Here is a 14181-nt window from a genome sequence, read left to right as displayed (position 1 = left end):
ATGGGTGGTCACAATTATTACTACTTGTACCTAGGCCCAGATCATGACCAGGCTAATTGAAGGGTCTGCGGCCGCATGTCCCCAAGGGCTCAATGACAGAGGGCAGAGAAAGTAGCCCAACTCCAGATGGAGACCCAAGCCCCCAACAGGCAGCACCAACTCGGGCAGCAGTTGGAGTGCAGAGGGAGAGAAGAGAAAGTCCTTCCATATATTCCCAGCTGACAAGGACAACTCATGGCCCAAGAAGCGGTGCACTCAGCCTCAGCGACCATCAGAGACATCACCTATGCTGAAAGTGTTGCACCCTTCTCAGAGTGCCACAATGCATAAAAAGAAGCAGGCATCCAAGCAAAAATTAATCTGCACACGACTCATGTGGACAATTGACACATGGCATACCAAAAGTGCAAAATCCTTCGGCAAATGCTGCACGATGCATGGAGACCTTAATGCCATGGCATACAAAAAAGACACAATGCACGGTGCCCAAATGGCACAAGGCAGTGCCAAGCAAGATAGCACAGAAGTCACAACATAGAAGCAAATCAAAAAAATACAAGAAACGAGGAAGTCGAGAAGGATTACAGACACCACATTGACATTGACCTTCCTTCTCAACTCAGTTCTTCCCAATCGGATAGGTATCAGCCAACCCATATCCCACAAAAGGGCATGGAGGCAAATATTTTACAGGCAGCGAGACCTCCACCCAGGTTACCTTTGGGCACCTATCAAGCCTTTAATCTGATGTATTCCTTGCCATCCACTACTCTTAGATTGATGTAAACCATCACCTTATGGCAACAGGTGCTTCTGCTTTCAAGCCCCAGAACCAGTTGACTCGATCATTCCCATTGTAAGACCTCCAGACTTGGACCCTGACCAGATTTTGGTTTCCAAGGAAGATGCCTCTACACTATCACTGGGGCAAAGATTGCAACAAGCAGTGGAACAAATCACAAATATTGTAAGAAGTCTTCTTTTTTCTCAGGTATCACCTCCACCTTTTCCTCTAGTGTATCCAGTTATTCAACCAGTTGAAAAGATAATGCATCTCAAAAAAGATATAGTTGCGATGGAGAAGGTACAGAGAAGGGCAACCAAAATGATAAAGGGGATGGAACAGCTCCGCTCTGAGGAAAGGCTGAAGAGGTTAGGGCTGTTCAGCTTGGAGAAGAGACGGCTGAGGGGGGGATATGATAGAGGTCTTTAAGATCATGAGAGGTCTTAAACGAGTAGATGTGAATCGGTTATTTACACTTTCGGATAATAGAAGGACTAGGGGGCATTCCATGAAGTTAGCAAGTAGCACATTTAAGATTAGTTGGAGAAAATTCTTTTTCACTCAACGCACAATAAAGCTCTGGAATTTGTTGCCAGAGGATGTGGTTAGTGCAATTAGTGTAGCTGGGTTCAAAAAAGGTTTGGATAAGTTCTTGGAGGATAAGTCCATTAACTGCTATTAATCAAGTTTACTTAGGGAATAGCCACTGCTATTATTGCATCCATAGCATGGGATCTTCTTAGTGTTTGGGTAATTGCCAGGTTCTTGTGGCCTGGTTTGGCCTCTGTTGGAAACAGGATGCTGGACTTGGTGGACCCTTGGTCTGACCCAGCATGGCAATTTCTTATGTTCTTATGTAGGTGCACCACCACTGCCTACCTCTCCTTCTTCATCCTTCTTTAATGCCAACTTCACCTCTTCTAGAAGAATTACCTCCTCCTACCATGCCAGCAGAGGAACATTCACCGCTTCATTCACCATCTCCATGCCCACTATCAGAACATTCACCAGGGGAGTGCCTGAGCAGTTCCATAATTTTACCATCGGATCCCTCAGAAGAACTGCTGGAGCACACACCACTACTAGAGGACTTGACTTACTCTAGATTTGTCGAGAAATTGGGTACTGCCCTCAGAGGTGAGAAAAAAAAGAGACCCATGTACAGATGTCATGGGATTCCTCAAAATACTGGACATACTGGCAGAACCTTCTACTATATCATCTCACATTGTGCTCGACACAGTGCTATTAAAGAAATGGGAAACACCTTTCTTAGGACCAGTAATGGCTAGGAAGGTAAAATTCCATTTGAAAAAATCCCCCAGATATGGAGTGGTGCATTCCAGTATACCACCAGGTAAAGACCACAGATTACTCGATGACTTCAGCAAAAAAAAAGTCTTCTGGGGAACCATGCTAACTGCAAGAATTGAAAATCATCACTTCTACATGATCCAATAACTATATTAGAGTTTCCCAACTGGTGTGCCGAGGCTGGAGTGCAGATGTGCTGCCGCTGCAGTCTCATTTCCTGTTTTCGTCATGGACTGCAGAATGTTCTCCTGCCAGCAGGGGGCGTCAGAGCAGCGCTTAGCAGCAGCTGCTCCTGCTTCCTCTCTGCTGGCTCTTCTGTGCAACAAACTGCTTTGGGGCTCTGTAGCAGGTTTGTGAGACCTGCTGGCCCCATGCAGTTTAGATTGCAGAGGGAGGCTGGCAAAGGAAGAAGCAGCAGCACTTGGTAAGCCTGCTTCCAGATTTTTGCTCTTTAGGGTTTGGGGGTGAAGTGGGGAAAGGGACAGATGAATGTGCCACAGTGCGTGGGGGGGCAGAGAGGAAAGGAAAGGTGATGATGATGCCAGGGAATGAGGTTGAGGGAAGGTGATGCCAGGATGTGGGGGAAACAGAAGATTGATGGTGATGTCAGTGGGGGATAGGAGTGGAAAGAGGGAAGGTGATGATACCAGGAAGTGAGGGGCAAGTGATGCTAGGGTTGAAGGGAAAGGGAACAGAAGGTGATTGGCATGGGGAGTGGAGGGAGAGTTAAATTGATGATGTCAGGGGATAAAGGAGAAGGGTGGAGGAAGAGGGAAGGAGATGATGGGGAGAGGGAAGATGATGGGGGCTGAAGGGAGAGGGAAGATGATGATGCAAGGGTGTGAGAAAGAGGTGGTGAAAATGATGATAATGCCTGGGGTTGGGGAGAGGGATGGAGGGAGAGGGAAGGTGATAATGATGACACTAGAGGTGAGGAGGAGGGAGAGAGAAGATGATGATAATGCCAGGGGGTGGGGGAGAACGGTAGAAGGAAAGGGAAGGTAATGTTCTTATTTTCTTATGATGATGGTGATAGGGATGAGAAGGTGATGATGCCAGGGGGTGCAGGAGAGTGGTGGAAGGAGAGGGGGAAGTGATGATGATGATGATGATGATGCTGGGGGGAGGGGTAGAAGGAAAGGCAAGGTAGTAATGATTCCAGAGGTGAGGAGGTGGAGTGAGAAGGTAACGCTGATGCCAGAGAGTGAGGGAGAAGGAAAGTGATAATACAAGGAAGGAGGAAGAGTTGGTGGGAGAGGGAAGGTGATGATGCCAGGGAGTAGGAAATAGGGAAGGGAAGAAGATGATGTCAGGGACAGGCATGATTATGATGCTGGGGGAAGAGGGAATGGAGAAGGTGATGATGCCAAGGGATAGGGAGAGAGGGAAGTTAAGAGAAAGTGATGATGGGGAAGTGGGTGGTGTGCAATAATGAAGTGACCCCGTGCCAAGTGTGCCACAAAATGAAAAAAGTTGGGAACCACTGATCTATATGACTTTGTACAAAATCTCAACTGTATATCAGGTTAGAATCAGGTGAGCAGATTACACCGCAGCCTCTTTATGATTTGGAAGAAGGTCTGCAGCACCTGCTCCGTTCAGGCTACGAGGTGTTCAACACTACAGCCAGAATATCGGCAGCTTCCATAAGCACTAGAAGAATGGCTTGGTTGCGAGCAAGTGGCATTAGGGAAGATGTTCATGAGAAACTCACTTGCTTAAGAGATCATTTATTTGGGGAGAAGTTAAGAGAAACAGTTGCTAAACTAAAAGAGCAGAATGTGGCTGTCCAATTTCTATCAACACAGAGCAAGCCGGGAGGGAGTAACTAATGCTACTTCTCTCAATTTAAATGTCCATACTGTCCTTGTAGACAATACCGGGCATACCAACCCTACTGTCTGCCTGCATACCAGCAACAGCAACCCGCTCAACAAAAGGGATGTCAGCCCAACCAACGCACACAGAAATCATAGTCACAACCACCTTCAAAACAGCAGCAAGTGTTTTAGCCAGTCCATCGCCACAGCCACAAACTCCAGTCGGGGGCAGAATTCAGAATTTCCTACAGTTCTGGATAAAAATAACCATGGACCAGTGGGTCCTGAAAATCATTTGTACGGGTTGCCATCCCAGCTTCCAGTGCCAATTGAGATTACCTGGTTCAGCACTTCCTCCCATGAACCCCAGCCATATAGCTCTTCTAACTCAAGAAGTGAACAGATTACTCCAACAAAATGTGATATGGGAGATACCACCCCAGAATTACAAAAAGGAGTACTACTCACATTACTTCCTTATTCCCAAAAAGACAAAATATTTTCGCCCAATCCTTGATCTAAGAGCAAGGATTGGGGAGCTCTAAGATCTAAGAGCACTAAACAAGATCTAAGATCTAAGAGCACTAAACAAGCATCTGTATCAAGAAACATTCAAAATGACATAATTAGGTACCATATTACCTTCATCCAGCCCAACAACTAGATGTGCTCTCTCGACCTCAAGGAGGCATTGGCATACATACTGATACACCCCCTCCTGTTGGTGCAACCTCTGTTTCAGGATTGGACAGATTCACTACCAATATAAAGTCCTCTCCTTTGGATTCTTTTCTACCCCTAGAAAATGTCTAGAAGTGGTTGTGGAACATCTGTGTTGTATCGGAGTATGCTTCTCTCCTTATCTTGACAATTGGTTAATAGTGGCACCAAACGAACGCACATTACGTTCACACACAGAGATGACAATTCACTGTCCGGAGGATTTGGGGTTTCTCATCAACTAAAAAAAAAATCAGTGGTTCAACCAACACAGCTACTCCCGTTCATAGGAGCAGAAATAGACTCCATCAGATACAAGGCTTTTCTCCCTCGCAAGAGGACTCTCAGATTTCATGCCATAGGAGAAGGACTTCTACACACAAGTCAACAGCAGTTCACCATATACTAGTAATACTCTGTCATAAGGAAGTTGCTGTACATGTAGTTCCCTTAACATGACTCCATATGCACCATTTGCAGTGGAGTCTTAAAAAGCCAGTGGTGCCAATTCCTTCAACCACTATCAACACGAGTTCAAATAACTCAGTGGTACAGGACATAAAATGGTGGCTACAAACAAACATGTTGGAAGAGGGCTGCCCCTTACATCCAATTCCACACCAACTGATGTTAACGATGGATGCTTCTACACTGGGTAGGGGTACTCACCTTTCCAGTACAAAACGCAAGGCCTTTGTAATCACAATGAATGTTCCTACTCCATCAGTCTACTGAAACTCGGAGCCATGCAGAACGCTCTGAGTGTTCGAACACCTCAAGGGAACTGCCTTGATGATCCATACGGACAACCAAGTTGCAATGTTTTACGTCAACAAATAGGGAGGCATGGGATCTTGGCCCCTGTGCAAAGAAGCCTTACAAGTATGGAACTGGGCTGTTAAACCAAGCTGTCTCTACAAGCCATGTATATAACAGGATTGCGAATGTAGAGGCAGACTGTCTTAGCAGAATATTTTGCCCACATGAATGGTCTCTGGCTCAAACAGTAGCTTGTTCAGTCAGTGGTGGGGGTCAACCCTGGATAGACTTCTTCACAGAGAACAACAAGAAGATTCAATGTTTTGTTCAATTTGACCAGGCTTCCACTGAAAGGTGCCGGACGTGTTCCTGTTATCCTGGAAGAAAGGCTTCCTCTATGCGTTTCTTCTGCTATCGCTAATCTCCAACCAGTACAAAAAGGAATATGGGATCGTGCCAAGATGACTCTCATAGCCCCTGCATGGCCCAGACAACCATGGTATGCTTATCTTGTACAATACTCAGCCGCTCCTCCACCACACCTTGGGAGCAACCGAGGCTGTTGACAAGGGAGGAGGGGTTTCCCCTTCACCCGTTACATGCCAACCTAAATCTAATTGCATGGATGTTGAACTCGAGGCTTTAGCATACTGGAACCTTCCGGATTTCATCCAAGAAGTCCTTCTGTTGGCAAGGAAGCCATTCACTTGCCATAATTACACATTTAAATGGCATCGCTACTCAACTTGGTGCACACAGCATTAACTGGACGTGTTCACCTGCAAACCAAGACAATTATTTTCTTACCTATACCATCTTTCTGTCACCGGACTAGTAACCACTTCGGTAAGAAACATAGAAATGACGGCAGAAGAAGACCAAAGGCCCATCCAGTCTGCCCAGCAAGTTTCGCACTTTTTTTTTTCTCATACTTAACTGTTACTCTTGGCTCTTAGTAACCTTTTGGTTCTATTTCCCTTCCACCCCCACCATTAATGTAGAGAGCAGTGTTGGAACTGCATCTAAGTGAAATATCTAGCTTAATTAGTTAGGGGTGGTAACCGCCGCAATAAGCAAGCTATACCCATGCTTATTTGTTTACCCAGACTAAATAATTCAGTCCTTGTTGGTTGTTGTCTGTATATAGATCCACTTTTCTTCATTCCCCCTGCCATTGAAGCAGAGAGTTATGCTGAATATGGATTGAAAGTGAAGATTCAGTCTTTCTCCCCTGCTGTAGAAGCAGAGAGTTATGCTGGATATGCGTGATGTATCAGTCTTTCTCCCCTGCCATTGAAGCAGAGAGCTAAGCTGGATATGCATTGAAAGTGAAGTATCAGGCTTATTTGGTTTGGGGTAGTAACTGCTGTAACAAGCAAGCTTCTCCCCGCTTTTTTGTGAATGCAAATCCTTTTCTCCACGTTTCCTCTTGCTGTTGAAGCTTAGAGCAATGTTGGAGTCGCGTTAACCATGTGTATGTTTAATGATTAAGGGTATTATCTCCAGGTAGTAGCCGTCATTCCCGCGAGCCACCCACTCTTCATTCACGTCCTCTAGACTTTGTGGATCCACAGTGTTTATCCCATGCCCCTTTGAAGTCCTTCACAGATCTGGTCTTCACCACTTCCTCTGGAAGGGCATTCCAGTGGCTTACCATAACCAGGAAAACTGAACTCCAATCTCCTCATACCACTGATTTCCCACTTAACGAAGGGACTTCTTTACCTGCGACCACCGGTTAGGACGTCCTCTGGTTCCTTGGGTCATCAGCATAATCCTGTCATCTCTCATGAAGCCTCCATTTGAGCCTTTGGGGTCAGTCTTGCTGAAATTCCTCACCTGGATGGCAAGCTTCTTGGTTTCTGTAACCTCTGCACTCAGAGTAAGCAACATCGAAGCTTTAGTCCATTTTCCACCCTATCTCCAATTCTTCCATGATAAGGTAACGCTTCACCCCAATCCAAAGTTCTTACCACTTGAATCAAATCATTTCACTACCAACATTTTTCCCAAAACCCCACAAAAATGAAAGGGAAAAGCTACTTCACACACGCAATTGTAAATGAGCTCTGGCTTATAAAAGAACTCGGGTTCATCAGAAAGAAATTCACTTGTTCATTTCCTATGACCCGAACAAACTGGGAACCCCAGTGACAAAGCGGGCACTTTCTAAGTGGATAACAGCCTGCATAAAACACTGCTACACTGCATGCTCCTTCCACCTTTTGAGCCCAGTAAAGGCACATCAGGTGCATGCTACAGCGGCATCAATTGCTCATGAAAATAACATTGCTATAGAAGATATATATGCAAAGCTGCCACCTGGTCATCTATTCTCACCTTCACCTCGCATTACTGCCTAGATCAAGCAGCAGCCAGTTCATTGGGAGCAGCAGTCCTCCATTTTGCCATGTCATTTTAGCACTGTTAAGGAAGGAGTCCTGGTTGCAGGCGTGGGAGAGGAGGGAATAAAAAGGAAGAAAGAATCACATTTAAATGTTATGGTAACCCTCAGTTTGAGACTCCCCATTTAGCATGGCCAATTCAGCCTTCTTAACGGAAAAAAAGCAAGTTTTAAACGGTGTTTTCCATAGATAATAGGATGAATTAGCTATGCAAAACCCACCCTTCCTGGACAGCAACAACTGGGATTGAATCAACTTGCTTTATTGACTAAAGAGAGTTGTGGAACCTACGATCGCGCTGAAACACCTTTGCATGCTCTGGGGCAATCCGGGAAACTGTAGACCAGTCAACCTGACTTCAGTGCCAGGAAAAATAGTGGAAACTATTCTAAAGATCAAAATCGTAGAGCATATAGAAAGACATGGTTTAATGGAACACAGTCAACATGGATTTACCCAAGGGAAGTCTTGCCTAACAAATCTGCTTCATTTTTTTGAAGGGATTAATAAACATGTGCATAAAGGTGAACCAGTAGATGTAGTGTATTTGGATTTTCAGAAGGCGTTTGACAAAGTCCCTCATGAAAGGCTTCTAAGAAAACTAAAAAGTCATGGGATATGAGGCGATGTCCTTTTATGGATTACAAACTGGTTAAAAGACAGGAAACAGAGAGTAGGATTAAATGGTCCATTTTTCTCAGTGGAAAAGGGTAAACAGTGGAGTGGCTCAGGGATCTGAACTTGGACCGGTGCTTTTCAATATATTTATAAATGATCTGGAAAGGAATACAACAAGTGAGGTTATCAAATTTGCAGATGATACAAAATTATTCAGAGTAGTTAAATCACAAGCGGATTGTGATACATTACAGGAGGACCTTGCGAGACTAGAAGATTGGGCATCCAAATGGCAAATGAAATTTAATGTGGACAAGTGCAAGGTGTTGCATATAGAGAAAAATAACCCTTGCTGTAGTTACACGATGTTAGGTTCCATATTAGAAGCTACCATCCAGGAAAAAGATCTAGGCATCATAGTGGATAATACTTTAAAATCGTCGGCTCAGTGTGCTGCAGCAGTCAAAAAAGCAAACAATGTTAGGAATTATTAGGAAGAGAATGACTAATAAAACGGAAAATGTCATAATGCCTCTGTATTGCTCCATGGTGAGATCGCACCTTGAATACTGTGTACAATTCTGGTCGCTGCATTTCAAAAAAGATATAGTTGCGATGGAGAAGGTACAGAGAAGGGCAACCAAAATGATAAAGGGGATGGAACAGCTCCCCTATGAGGAAAGGCTGAAGAGGTTAGGGCTGTTCAGCTTGGAGAAGAGACGACTGAGTGGGGGACATGATAAAGGTCTTTAAAATCATGAGAGGTCTTGATTGAGTAGATGTGAATCAGTTATTTACACTTTCGGATAATAGGAGGACTAGGGGGCACTCCATGAAATTAGCAAGTAGCATTACGACTAATCGGAGAAAATTCTTTTTCACCCCATGCACAATTAAGCTCTGGACTTTGTTGCCAGAGGATGTGGCTAGTGCAATTAGTGTAGCTGGGTTTAAAAAAGGTTTGGATAAGTTCTTGGAGGAGAAGTCCATTAACTGCTATTAATCAAGTTGACTTAGGGAATGGCCTCTGTATTACCGGCATCAGTAGCATGGGATCTTCTTGGTGTTTGGGTACTGGCCAGGTTCTTGTGGCCTGGTTTGGCCTCTGTTGGAAACAAGATGCTGGGCTTGATGGGACCCTTGGTCTGACCCAGCATGGCAAGTTCTTATGTCCATACAAAAAGCTTTAATTGTCTTTGAGAGACATCTTCACGTCGTGCCACCAGATGATGTCACCCATTGAGCATGGCTAATTAATTCTGCTATCTACGGAAAACACCATTTACGGTAATCAAAACTTGCTTTTCTCCGTTGATGAGCAGGGCCAAATTAGCTATGACACGTGGGGCAATGTCATCAAATGGCACCGGATGGACCCATCTCTTTAGTTCTAGAGGTTTTCCTACTGAATATGTGTAGGAGTTCTCACTTGCACGTTGCCTCATGAGCACCTCAATCTCTTTGCCTGCGTTGGAGCACAAATGTGTACCCTCACTTGCTCTTGTGAAATTATATTGTATATCTCATTTTTTTCCACAATTTTTATCACTGCCTAGGCAGACACTTCATACTAACATTTCATGCTTTAAAAAAAAAAAAGTAGAAAATAAATAATTCTTATCATTTTCTTTTCCACGGGTCTTGAATCAGTGTCTGACGGACACTCTCCTATCATATATTTGAGTGGAGCAGGAGCTCCTCGAGCAAGGCTCCCTCTCCCTGTAGCTTCGTAGTCTATGGGTTGAGTTGAGAAGAAATATCACTAACCAGCACCTTCGAATAAAGAACCGCCCACTAACTGACACAGGAGCGCCTGGCACAGTCTGCACATGTGCCTTCAACACAGGAGCCATCCACATGGAAAGAGCCATCAGTGCAGGAGTGCCCCAATACAATCAGTATCTCCACAGCATTGTCTGATGCATCGGCGTCAGCACCTTGACTCATCAGCATCATTGACGTGCTTGATGCTTCGAACTCCCATGTTTGAGCACTGGCACCTTTGGTGCACTCGAATCATTGGCACGTTGGTTCCAACTGCATCATCAGTACATCTGAATCATCTGTGCACTCACTGCATCTGCACCATCAGTGCAATGACACCACTCTATACATCTGCACCTTTGGTGCACACCATACTTCTCCATCAGATGCTCTCAATGCTCCTGCATCATCATTGCATCTGCAACATCAGCACACTCAATGCAGCTGCACCATCTGACACTTGTACCATCCGTGCACTCAATGTCCCTGCTTCATTGATGCTCTTGATGTGCTCTGCATTATCTCTGCAAAAGCCTCTGGCATTCAGCACAGAAGTTGTGGCTCCCAATCTGAGAGTTCCTCTCTACATCAGAAAACGCCAGAGCCCATTTCTTGGCACAAGTAGACTAGATGGGATCTCCTCCATAGAACCCAATACAAGTGTCTCAAGAGGATTTTGTTCAAGAAAAGTGCACGTCTGTCACAACAGAAGTGAGCCCTACCCCGTTTGGGGGGGAGCTGTGGAATTTTCATTACGTATGTGCATCCAGAACCCCATCAGTGTTTTCTACTTGAAATTCCACAGCCAGGACATTCTCATTCAAAAGTCAGATATATTACAAGATGACAGGCTTATTTCCAGGAGAGTCCACGTTTTTCTTGCTCTGACATCAGCAGAGTTCCCACCTCACTTATTGTCTTATTTGGGGTCATGATCCCCCTAAGCTCAAGTTCTAAGACGATCCATTTCTTCCCTGATCAGAAGAAGTCTTATCCCTGTCAGTGGACCTCTCCTGTCAGAATTTTGGATGAAGGTAATTAGTCATTTGAATAATTTTTTTAAATAGCAGTGATCCCGATGCTATAGTGGTTTAGCTGACCACCTTAGCTCATCATAGTGTGATAGACATTGTAGCGGCAAAAAAGGCCTTTCTTTCTTCAAAGATACTGGGGTATTAACTCCTCCAGAACCCTCTGTGGAATGTTCATATGGCAGCTCAGCCTCATATTTTATTTATTTATTTATTTATTTATTTTTGAGTTTTATATACCGTCATTCGGTAAAGCCATCATAACGGTTTACAAAATTTCAAAATGCAAGAAATTTTAACAATTGAACAAAAGGCATACCAGGAAGCATACTAAATAAGAAAGAGAGACAATCAATTGCAAAGATATTAGTTGGAACATGCACTACGGATTGCACGAAGGGGTGCACAAAGGGGAGGGCCCCTTTGTCGCGCCCCTTCGACGCGCGGCGCCTGGTGGGAGGGCGCCTTTCAACTATCGGTGTTGCCCTCGGTGACGTCAGGGGGCGGGGCTTCAGATCGTTTCTCTCCGATGCTCAGATAATAATAGTAAGTGGACTGATATCCCCATCTTAGACAATATTCTGTTTCAGGGATTCAGGGGCAGCACCCGATCCCAGCTTTTGATAGGTCTTGGAGCACATCTGACTCCATCTGAGGTGAATAGTTTCCACTATTTCTTGAACAGTTGCAGAAAAGTCATGAAGGACTGAGATCGTAAGGTTACAGAATGTGCTTTACCGTTAACACTTCCTCCACCTTCTAGCGCATCATCATGGTTTGATCTCCCATTCGGACACCAAAATCACATCTCGAAAAGAAGTGGTTCCTTTGCCAGTACGCATTAGAATTGTTCCTCCCGAAGAGTGTGGCACATGATTCTATTCCCACTAACTTTTTGCATCTTTAAGGATACTAGACCAGTTGAGTTCTATCTTCTAGGAGAAGTTCAAGATGAATGCCCCTCACGCCACCATGACGTATTTTTCAAATCAGGAAGATGGATGAATATGCAGAATTTGATGGACAGCTACCCTCTGACATTTTGGTTGCCTGAAAGTCTTCACTGATTTATTGGTGGTGCTAGTAGCACATCTAAACAGTGGGGGATTGTATCTGCTCATGCCTAGATGAATGGCTGGTGTCAAGATCTGATAAACTATTTCAGCCCTCAGTTCTTAAGCATTAGAGCTTCACTGAAGGAAGGTCCCATCATCTTGAGTCAATGATGATACTTTTGACCCACATGGCAGCCATGTGGCTTGTAGTCCCCTTGTGCCCCTAAACCATCGGCTCACACTGGATTCAGTCATATTACACATGTTACACTTTATATTTGTTCCTTAATGATGAACATGTCCCTTCATACGTGGCTAAATCTGTTGGTCTTGGGAATGCTCATCATTTGAGGTTTCTCCTGTATCCGGTGTTAACTGGTTCCTTCTGTTCAGGGACCATAGTTTATTACAAACATGTTTTTTCCAGATAAATCTCTTGGAGCCATGAACCATTCAGGTTTGTGCTAGAGGTATTTCCCATCTCCATGCAAGGAATGTGATGGTTGATCCAAACAGTGAAATCGTAGGCAAGTAAAGAGACACAGAGTCCATGATCCTCTGCCGAGAATCTCAACAGAATAGGTATGACCTCTTGGTTGCAAAGGCTTCCTTCACAGAACAGACTTTCTTTCAATTAATAAATGATCCAGCCTTTTGGGCCCTTTATCCTTTTTGAGTTTAAAAGTGTCAAGAAGGAGTTGGTTCCATTCTACAGAGTGAATACAGATTTGCGCCAGTCTCTTTTTGGCTAATATGGGAGGCTTGTCCACAAATGCAGTTAGTGGTAAGAACCCTTCTGAAAGTTCTTTAGGTTTGGGCTACTTTTTCCTCATTATCATAGCATGATCCACTCAGTGTGTATTATTTTCCTCATATCTCGCTTGATGGTTATTCCTCCTCCTGATTCCTCTGAGAGTCAAACACTCACTCCTACCTCAGGGGAAAGATCATCTATACCTTATGAACTTTCCCTTGCTTAACCTGACAGCAAGGGAGTTCAACATTTGGTAACTTCCTCCTCTCACTGTTCAAAGAGGTCCAGAGCATATGTTTGAAGAGGAGGCTGTACCCCAAAGAGGAGTACAAATTTAGATGGCAGATATCTTCATCCAGGTACCAGGTGGATCCTCTGTTTCCTTTCACCTGTTCTACCAAGGATCTGTATCAATACTTGCTCTTTTGCCATCAAGTCTCAATGCTTCATCAATGAGGCTGGCACCTTACTGCTATCATGGCTTGCTTTTCAAAGTATGGGAAATTCTGTTCTCACTTTATTCTTGATTACAATTTACAGATGTTTTGCTGGCAATTTAAAACCTACAGTTTCGAGACCTCCTGTCTCACTCAACCTCGTGGTTGACACTGTTAGAATTGGCCTCTTACCTAGAAAGTGGTATTCATAGTTGTGCTCTCTTTGACTAGATGAGTCAGTGACTGCAGTACTTTCATAAGAGAAAAGTGTACCACTCCACACCCATATTTAATTTCTCCTCAAGTGATCTGTTTTTCACCAAAATAATACCATGTGCACTGAGAACAGAAGGCCCTTTATTTGTTCCTCTGAGAGAGGGCAGTGTACCGTATTGCCAGCTAAAGACAGAAGAATGCTGGGCTGCATAGAGAGTAAGAAAAAAGGGGTGATAATGCCCTTGGTGAGGCCTCATTTTGAGTACTGTGTTAGGTTCTGGAGTCCATATCTCACAAGGGACAAAGATAGGATGGAGGCGGTCCAGAGAAAAGTGACCAAAATGGTGTATGAGAAGACCTATGAGAAGAGGTTGAAGGATCTGAATATGTATACCCTAGAAGAGAGGAGGTGCAGGGGAGATATGATGCAGACCTTCAAATGCTGAAAGGTTTTAATGATGCACATTCAATAAACCTTTTCCATTGGAAAGAAATCAGTAGAAC

General features: G+C 44.3%; 1 protein-coding gene across 1 annotated transcript in view; it reads left to right on the top strand.

The window, feature by feature from the left end:
* Positions 1-14181, top strand: part of NKAP (NFKB activating protein) — an 80433-nt gene that overhangs the window by 48443 nt on the left and 17809 nt on the right. The window lies entirely within an intron of this gene.

This window comes from Rhinatrema bivittatum, chromosome 6 (assembly GCF_901001135.1).
Source record: "Rhinatrema bivittatum chromosome 6, aRhiBiv1.1, whole genome shotgun sequence".
Lineage (NCBI taxonomy): Eukaryota > Metazoa > Chordata > Amphibia > Gymnophiona > Rhinatrematidae > Rhinatrema > Rhinatrema bivittatum.
This window is presented reverse-complemented; position numbering and strand designations above follow the sequence as displayed.